This window comes from Corvus kubaryi, unplaced genomic scaffold, assembly GCF_017639235.1.
Source record: "Corvus kubaryi isolate FWS band 111438036 unplaced genomic scaffold, C.kubaryi_AGA036_p1.0 133, whole genome shotgun sequence".
NCBI lineage: Eukaryota > Metazoa > Chordata > Aves > Passeriformes > Corvidae > Corvus > Corvus kubaryi.
Window position 1 is genome coordinate 15,667,531 of NW_024580667.1, and position 9,272 is coordinate 15,676,802.

Here is a 9,272-nt window from a genome sequence, read left to right on the forward strand (position 1 = left end):
AACTAGGAGAGAGAATTTTTTTTAAAAAATATTTTGACTGATCTGCCTTTTGTGCTTTCAAGTCTGCCACTCATAACTCCACAAGGCTTGTCAAACTCACTTTTCTAAGAGGAAGATGTGAATTTTCTTCTTGTTCTCTCTGAGATGAAATCAAAGAAAATGGAGGTGACTTCTGTAATCTTTCAATACACTATGTTTCTCCCTCCACAGTGGAACAGCATAATTAAGAAGTCCTCATTTAGAGTTTGAAGCTTTAATCATAGTTGTCCTAATAAAATCCTCTCTGGTTTGATGGACTTTATATTACTTCTCCTCGAGCGAACCCCAAACTGATTACTTGACAGGGAGCATTATCTAATTAATTATTTAGAAGAACAACTACCAAATTACACACAGAGATTGAGCAGCATATGGTGATCCAGTTTTAATCTTCTAATCCAGAGTTCAAATCCCAGGTGGGAACTACAATCTTCTGAATATTAATCTAATTGTACCTCTACTGTCCCAGAAAATGAGTTTCTTGTCCTTACGAATTTTTCATTATTTCATCGGTAGTGAGAGAGAAGCCTACATCCATCACAGTTTGGAAAGCATGTACTACATATCCACAAACTCCACTTCATCCTATTTCTGAGCAGTTCCTCTGTATTTCTGCCTTCTTGGTCCATAACACTGACTTCCATCTTCATCCCTACAATGAAACCCTCAGCACTTGTTTGCCAAGGCATCAAGTGCTCTACCCTGGACAAACAAGTCTCCATCAAACCTCTTCAATGCAGGAAGCCCAATTTCTTACCATTTCCTTTCATCTATGCTCAGTACACAGGTGGCCCGTACGGACTTAAGGAAGCAGAATTGGGGTTTTGAGGTTTGTGAGCTCTGATTTCTACTCACAAGTCTATTTCTTAAAGTAACCAAGCACTTGAACAGCTAAGTTAGGGTTCAACTGATCCCAAATATGTGTTGCTGCATCTTTTTTTTTTTTTTTTTAACACAGCCTAAGGATAAATTAACTTCAAAATTGTTTACATATTAAAAAAAGAGAGTATAATGGGGAGAATCAAAACACTGCTTCAAGATGTAGTGCTATGTTTTTCACCCAAATGTCTGTGCAAATGACAAACACAGTGTCAAAGACTAGAATTTGCATGGCCTCAAGCTTAAGGACAGAAATTAAGTATTTAGAAAAATGTATATTCAGAAAGAACTCCTTTCAGTGTCCTGCAGTCTCTTCATCAGACCTTCATCAGACCTTCATAAATAGCCTAAACACCAACCTACTGTTAATCCTAAGGAAAGCCACATAAAATCCCGTGCTGCACCCAGTCGTTAAATCCACATGATGGCCCACAGCTTACCCGTACTCAACCCCTTTCACAGCACCATATGGACCACATCCCCACCTCATTCACCAGCTATTCTCCTAAATCTAAACACTCCTCTACAGTAAGTCTCTTCTAGCTACCAACCTAGAGGCAGCTTCCTTCCAAGCCAAGTGGAGGCAGGCAAGGGCAGCCTTACAACAAGGCAGTCTGTGTGATGCTACCCATGCCTAAGGTGCCATTGACTACTTAAATCCCCACACGTGGCTTCAATCCATGAAGTACAAAAAGCACGGCTCTCACACTGACACAACAGGCTAGGTGAGAAGAGTGGCAAAACCGAATCCAGGCTGCACCCTCTACTGGTTGTGCGTCACAGGCTCCTGAGCAGAAAAGCAATGACTGATGTTAGCAATTAAAAACTGTGATTGGTATGGGACTGAAGAATGCAGTCCTACCACAAGAAGGATGTTTGAGCTGGGGTTTATTTCTCCCTAAGCAGCACTAGCTGTCACAGCAAGAATTGCTATGGGGTGTTGTGCGTAGGGTCTCTGCTGCAGGACCTGAGAAAGCACAGGTTTCACTGACTGCCTGCACTTGCCAGTGTGACACCAGCACACGTGGACTAAATGTTGCAGGAGAGGCAGGTAAAACCATAGTCTTGATCCTACCTACTCTGTGCCTGTTGTTTGCCTGCTTTCAACTGCACATTGTGCACTCATTAACCAGTTATTTGCCAGCTCTCTTCCTCCACAACTAACAGGTCTTCTTCACGTGTTTGGTGCACTTATTTTTTCCAAGTTTCAATCTTTCCTCTTGCGCCACAAGTCTCAATCTTTCCTCTTGCGCCACAAGTCTCTGAATGCTCTTTTAATAATAACTAGATAGAATAACAGGCAACCTCTCCTGGGTTTGGAGCAAGAGTGATTTATATTTACAAAAATACCCTAAATAAAAGAAAGAAAAACCATGAAGTAAAAGCTCTAGAATGCTCCAAATCGGTTTAAATGTGTAATTAATAGTACAGGGAGGGACTCCCTCATGTAAATGTATGCCTATGCATCTGTGTCAAGCTCTTGACTCTAGATTCTCTTTCTAAGCAGTGAGAGGTGTTGTGGCTCAGTAGCCTGTGTTCCACACCCACTTCAGGGCAAGATCAGCCACACCATAGAAGTACTACTTCTTTCCAAGGACTACAGAAGTTGTTCAGACAAGGGTATCTCAGATCCATCATCCCTACATGCTTGAGCAGCAACAGAAAAAAAACAAGTTTGGGGGCATTGGTGGTTTGGGGGCTTTTCTTGGCTCTTTACCAGAAGAACTCAAAATTTCAGATTTGTAGTGGGACTTCGGCCCACTCCAAATGCTCACAACCTGGGCCTAGTATTTCTCAGATAAATTACTTCTGTATCTCCTCGCAGGCTGCTGGCAAGGTTGTCCTCAAGGTGTGCTAAGAAAAAAAAAGGAATCCAAGAGCTGTATGAGGAAATCAGAACAAGCAAGTGGAAATAACACTCTCTAGCTCAATGAGAAAGAAAATCCTTTCTTCCTGTGTCTCTTGCAGCCCTTTCTGTGCAGTGAGACATTGTTAGGGGCACTCTCAAAGGAGGCCTCACGCAACAGGGTCTGTAGAGTGCATAGCAAAACTTCTGAGAGGGACTTGGTACCAAACCCAGATCTCCCATTATCTAATCAACCTTTAAACCAGTGTATCTAAAGGGCTTGCCACAGCATTTTCAGCCTGCTCGTCCTGCCACAGCAGCTGCTCTTGCTGTAACATGGGTTGAACTGCCATTGGCAAGAGGCATGTGTCCTCCATCAGATGCAAGTGCAAAACTGGTGCTCACTCTGTGCATCCCACGTGGCCTTGCAAGCCTGCCAATAGCGCAAAAAGCTCTGTTTTTCTTTATCTAAATAACTTTACTGGAAAAAACTTAGGCAACTACAGCCATACAGATTGCTGTGCTAGATTTAGAAAGGATTTGTGGATTGCTCCCTTCAGCTTATCTGATCTCAGCCTAGATTTTTCTTTAGATACCTACTACCCTTGACGGAGATGGGCCTAAGGTAACAGCAACAACTTGTTATCTTGTCACAACAAGAGAGAGACAAATAATTCAATGAGTGGGTCTAACAACATAAACAGTACATGAAGTTTGCACATACCATATAGAAACAGCGGAGTTCTCACTTGCTTATTTTCTTTTGATGCATGATTTCATCAACTTCATCATCATGCACAGGGTAATTCTGTTACTATGGTAAACAATTTATCTCTCTCATTTTATTAATAGTCATTCTAAACAATTAAAAAATTGAATCTACAGATTTAGGTTTATGCCTTTGGCAAAGGCAGCCTGTTTTGTAGATTAGCAGATATAACTGTCCTTCTCGGAAAACCTCACTATCCAAGGCTTGTGTTATGTTCACACAGATGTTCACAAATAAATTCAGTCTATGATTATTTTCAGATTAATGACATCCTGCTCTATTAGAGCATTGCCAAATCATCCTTTTATTGTGAATCTTTCAAGGCTTTGTGTTTGTTTTTTGTTTTTGTTTTCTCAAGCTCCAACAGTAAAAGATGTGATTAGTCAAAACCCTCCGTTTTTCTTCCTAAAGTCTCAAGCAAGCCTTGTCGCAAGGTTGACTCATGTTACCTTAGGGGCCCAAAGAACAGAAGTTAATTGTCACATTTTCTTAACCACTTTCAAGACTTTTAAGGGTCTGACTCATGATTTCTAATGCCTAGAGTTGGCAATACTGCATATACATTACATGTGTCATATCATCCATCTGCCAGTAAACAAAATCTTTATGAAATGTCCAATTAGTTACTACTCACCCTGTTTTTAATAAATGACTTTTTAAAATAATGTTCAAATCTCTGGTGCCAAAGAAGTTATATCACTGCAGTAGTCACTCACAGCAACAGAAAATAAATTCCTCATTAATCTGATTAAAATCAATTAGTAAAATCTACCTCCTACTCAAACATGCATGTGAAACCTAAACAGAACCACTTTAGATTTCTTAACTCAGCAGCCTACAAAACAGAAGGTAAGCCATGGAAACTCTTACTAAATATCAACTATGCAAGCATTTGCTGTACTGCTGTCATTGAAATACAAACCTAAGAGACAACTTGTGAAGGTTTGCTCCATCTAGGGACTCTCTCACTGTGTGCTTACCAATGCCCCAGCCCACCAATGGAAGAACACGAGCACCTTCTGTGTGGGCTGGAGGCATTTTGTGGAGAGCTGCAGGTTACCTTAATCCTGATGCTGAGAACGACACCTTCATCAGGCCAGCCACGTGGCAGCAGATTTGTCATACACTCCATTTCTAAGAAACTTCTGCAGAAAGAAGGGCAGAATGTTTCTTTCCTTGTAACATGGGATGGTAGCATTTCTATGTTTGAATTAAAATTTATGGCAAAATTTGATGTTTTGATTACTCATGTTAACATTTAATCAATATTTTACGCTTTGGAGAAAGGCCCTCATTTATAATGCTTGGCATCAAATAACCAGAATCAGAAAGCCACATAAAAAGCAAAAAGACCCCCACCATATAAATATATGCCATAGAACTAATTTCAGGCATATTTAAATTATCCATTAACTCACCTAGATATTTACACCATTCAATTTACCTGACTCTCATTTTGGCTCTACTTTCAAGCCTACAAATAAAAACCTAGTTATATGTTTTACAGATGTGATGATCATATCTCAGAATGAATCAGAAACATCTAAATGGTTAAGAAAACTATGTGCTCAGACTTGCTTAGTTTGACTCAGAACCATTCTTCTCCCTGTGAACCTCATAAGCATGTTTTTTGCAACTTTCTAGACTAATAGAAAAAATACAAGCAAGGAAAGAAGGGAGTAAAGGTAGAAAATACTTGGGAGATATTTTTGTTTCAAGGATTTTAAAGATCATTAACTTAATTATCAGATTGGTAATTATTAATAGGTTATAACTAAAGACTAAAAAATGTTTAATAAATTGCACATCTACTTGACATTATCTGTTAGAAATCCAACCTGCACACTACTGCTGTAATGGAAGTGGTGCTGTTCATTTTGCCAGGAACTAAACACATTTATCTCCACATTTCTTGCTATATAAACACACTTTGTTTTCTGGCATCACACTGAAATATCCCCAAGAACGTATTTGTATGATTCAATGCTTTACTACCTGGGCTGCTTCCTCCAGAATTAGATCCAGTATCTTGTATTGGTTAAGAGAGAAAGTAACTTATTTTTAATTTTTAATCAAAACGTCCCACCATTTCTAGCAACAAAATGGCAGAGAAATTACTCTGTTCCATGGAATGCATTTTAAAGGTCTGTATTAGTGGTGGGATTTATCAATTTGCATCTGAGATTTGTTCATTCTCTTCATGCTGTTGCCCAGCTCACATGATATAAGCGACGACTCCCAACTGACAGACAGCAGGAACAATGTGCACTTCATTTTCCCCCTCATTCTTTTTTTTTAGACAGACTTCATCTTTGAGCACAAGTTTATACTTCACTGGTTTTATTCAGCTTGCTATAATCTTTAGCCTTAATGCAAAAAAGTCATCTGCTCTGTGAGTTAGATGGGGAAAATACATAATGCATGCAATAGGGAGGATGCACTGAGTTAGATCTTAGTAAGCATCTACATCTGCCACTCAGTCATTGCTGATAACATTTTCCTGAAGCCACATGTATTCCAAACTTTGGTTTAGGAGTTGGGGGGGAGGGGGTGTTGTCACTGAAGAAAAAAACACCAAAAATTTAGACAGAAATACTGTAGCGTTTCTACCTCCGACTATAGCAGTGTAGCTCTGTATTCAGCAATTTCATACAGAAAATGCACACAGCTATACAAAAAGCTGAAAATCCCTCCAAATTAATTGTTTCATAAGCAAGTGAAAAAGTTGACTATGTAAACACATCAGGGTCATACCAATTATGGTCCAACGCACAACAAACGTAACACACCATTTAGAACTGCTGCTCCTGGGAACCTCGTGACACGGAGATGTATTAACGTAAAAAAACTAAACAGGTTTTTGACTTGTTAATGTTATTAAGTGCCATCACAAAGATTCTACAGTAAACAGGACAAAAATGTAACACATTTAGCCAAAGCATACTTGTGCTGTGGCTGCTTGGCATTCTATCCTTGAATTTAGACTAGCCTTTGTGTGCTCTGAAGTGCAATCTTGCTTTCTGCCGCTGCTATTGGTCAAGAAGCTGAAAGTCATCAGACATGCTCCAGCCCAAAGTTAAGACAAGGCTCTCTGTCCAAGAGCTGTCAGCATTGTGCTTTGCTACAGCAAACTACCACAATAAAGGCTTGACTTGAGACTTGGCTAAGGATAACACACGTTCCTCCCTTCCCCCTGTCTTGAGCAGCTTATTTCCACCCCAGTACAAGCTTTTCTCTAAGATGCCTGTGGAAAAAATGTGTAACTTTCACAAAATGAAGGATTTAATATACACATACGCATTTTAACTCAAATAACAATCTTCCTGGCATTCTTCCCAAAAGTGTTGATAACACTCTTGATGATATAAACATTCTTGATGATATAAACATGAAAAGCAGTAACAGCTTTTTATTTCCAATCAGCTTTTTACTTCCTCCTTGACTGCAGACACTTCTCCCAGCATAATCCAGAGCAAGTTTGTCCTACACTAGTGTTTGACAAGCTCCCATCAAACATTCCTGATGTAGCAGGTGACGCCAGAGTCGCTGTCAGCCCACACCAAGTGCCAAGGGAAACCCTAACGTGCATAAGCTTGCTTTAAGAATGGGCCATGGAACATATTCTAAATTAGCACTTGGTCACATTTGCATTCATCATCTCAGTGGAAAAGGACCACCCATGAAAGCCTGAGCTTTGAAACAGGAGCTTAAAAAACACAATAGCAAAATGAAAGGCAACACGACAATTCTAGATAGTGCACTTGAAAGAACAGTATGATTTTTTTTTTTTCTGAAGGATGCTAGGTACAGAATCAAGCTTAAAATAAGGAAAAAACCAGAAGAGTATTAAAGTTACACTCTGTTTACTCTTCTTTGGTAATCTTTACTGTCTAGGTAAAGCACTTCACGTAAGGTCAGCTTCATAGTCCTGTGGCACCATGGTGAAGTTCCTCAGGCGCCTTCCTGTGCCAGTCAGAGCAGGTACTGAAATAAGTGCTATGAGTGTAGCCCAAGCACCTTGGGCATGCAGGCAGCAGCTCTCTTCCCACCCCATCAGCTGCATTACCTGCTTCTAAACCCAGGCTGCAACTGTTCTCCTCTGCCTTTTCCCAAGCACAGTCATATCCAAAATCTGACACTACCCCCACTGTGAGAGCACATTCTTGAAGGTTAAGTGCAGGACTCACCTTCAGCACAGACTTACCAGTGTAAGTATGCACTGTAATTAGACTAGGATAATTTCCTGAAATACACAGACAAAACTGCCTCCCTTGGAAACAGAGCATGTGTGACGTGCACAAACAGGTATGTTGGTATGAACTACCACTGCCCCTTAACCTGCTTCCTCAGCTTGGCTCCTCCGCTAACGAGACTGTCTCTGCTAGCAGACCTGCTCCTCTGAAGGCTCCTGTAACCTGCTTCAGTCAGGATTTCATATTCCTCCAGCTAATCCATGCCATTTTGACTGAATCACATTAGAAAACATGATATGAGTAACTCTACAAAGAGCAACTAAATATTGACAAACAGTTAAGTGCATCTTTTATCATCTCAGATAGATGTGGATCCCATCAAGTACCTGATCAGTCAAGGGCATCCAAAGAGTTCCAAATTCACACCTGGCTGTATGACTACACTATTAAGCTTCCCTAGCCACAAGAACCCTTGAACATTACATTCCAAGTGAATTTTGGGGCCCACTCTGGTAAGTCTCTTCGTATTTTAAGACTAGTAAGAACTGCTCCTCTTATGCAATCTGGTTCAAGTTTTTGCAAGTGTCTCCCAGTGCTGCAGCTTAAAAAAATTTTTAAAAATCAGGTATAAAAGCATGAATGCAGTAAATGAAGAGTGACAGTAGAGGGGGATGTCAAAGTTGCACATTACTGTAATTGAATATATAAACCTAAACTTTTAAAATTCAAATATATATTCAAATATGAAAGTTACATCAATTAGAAGTGTCAAGAAGCACAAAGAGGTGCAACTTTGGAGAAAAGTTTTTGGTTATTATGAGAGTAAGATAGTTTGTAATGTTATACCCAACAGCAGCTTCAAGAGAATTTTACCAAAAGTCTGTTCACATGAAGGCTACACTGTAACTGGACTGTCAGAATTTTTCCTCCCTCACATCTTTTGAGCATCTCCACAAGGCAATACCAACAGTATTCCTGACCCCTTCATGCAGAAATTTTCATTTCAACAGTTAAACACACTCACACTCTAGGGTTTAAACTCTGTTCATAGCTTGCCTTATACTCACAGGCACAAAGAATGGAACAAAACCACATCTGCCCTATTATACCTGAGCATTCTTACAATAGAAAGGATTAAAGTTGAAGTTCAGGCAGCATTCCTAGACTAATCTCATGTTAGACAGTTTATGTTTTGTTGAACTGCCTTTTAGAGAAACAGGGTTTAAACTTAAAATGAAACATGTTGGCAAAATTTTGATGTACATGGATTCTGCTAGAGATTCAAAACTACTGTCATTTGAGAATGATGAAAGATTACAAATATGGGGGTTTCTTGGTATAAGAGAAACAGGTTTAAAAAAAGAGTAATGCTGCTAAATGGTAGTCTTGAGAATTAACAATCACCAAATCTGCATGCATACATGCCAAACACTGGCTTAACAACCACCGAGTTCAACAGTTTTTCTAAAAAGGAGAACCTAAATTACTAAAACCCAGGTAATCCTTATCTTTTGAGTTCTAAAGCTTGAGCACACCACTGCACTCT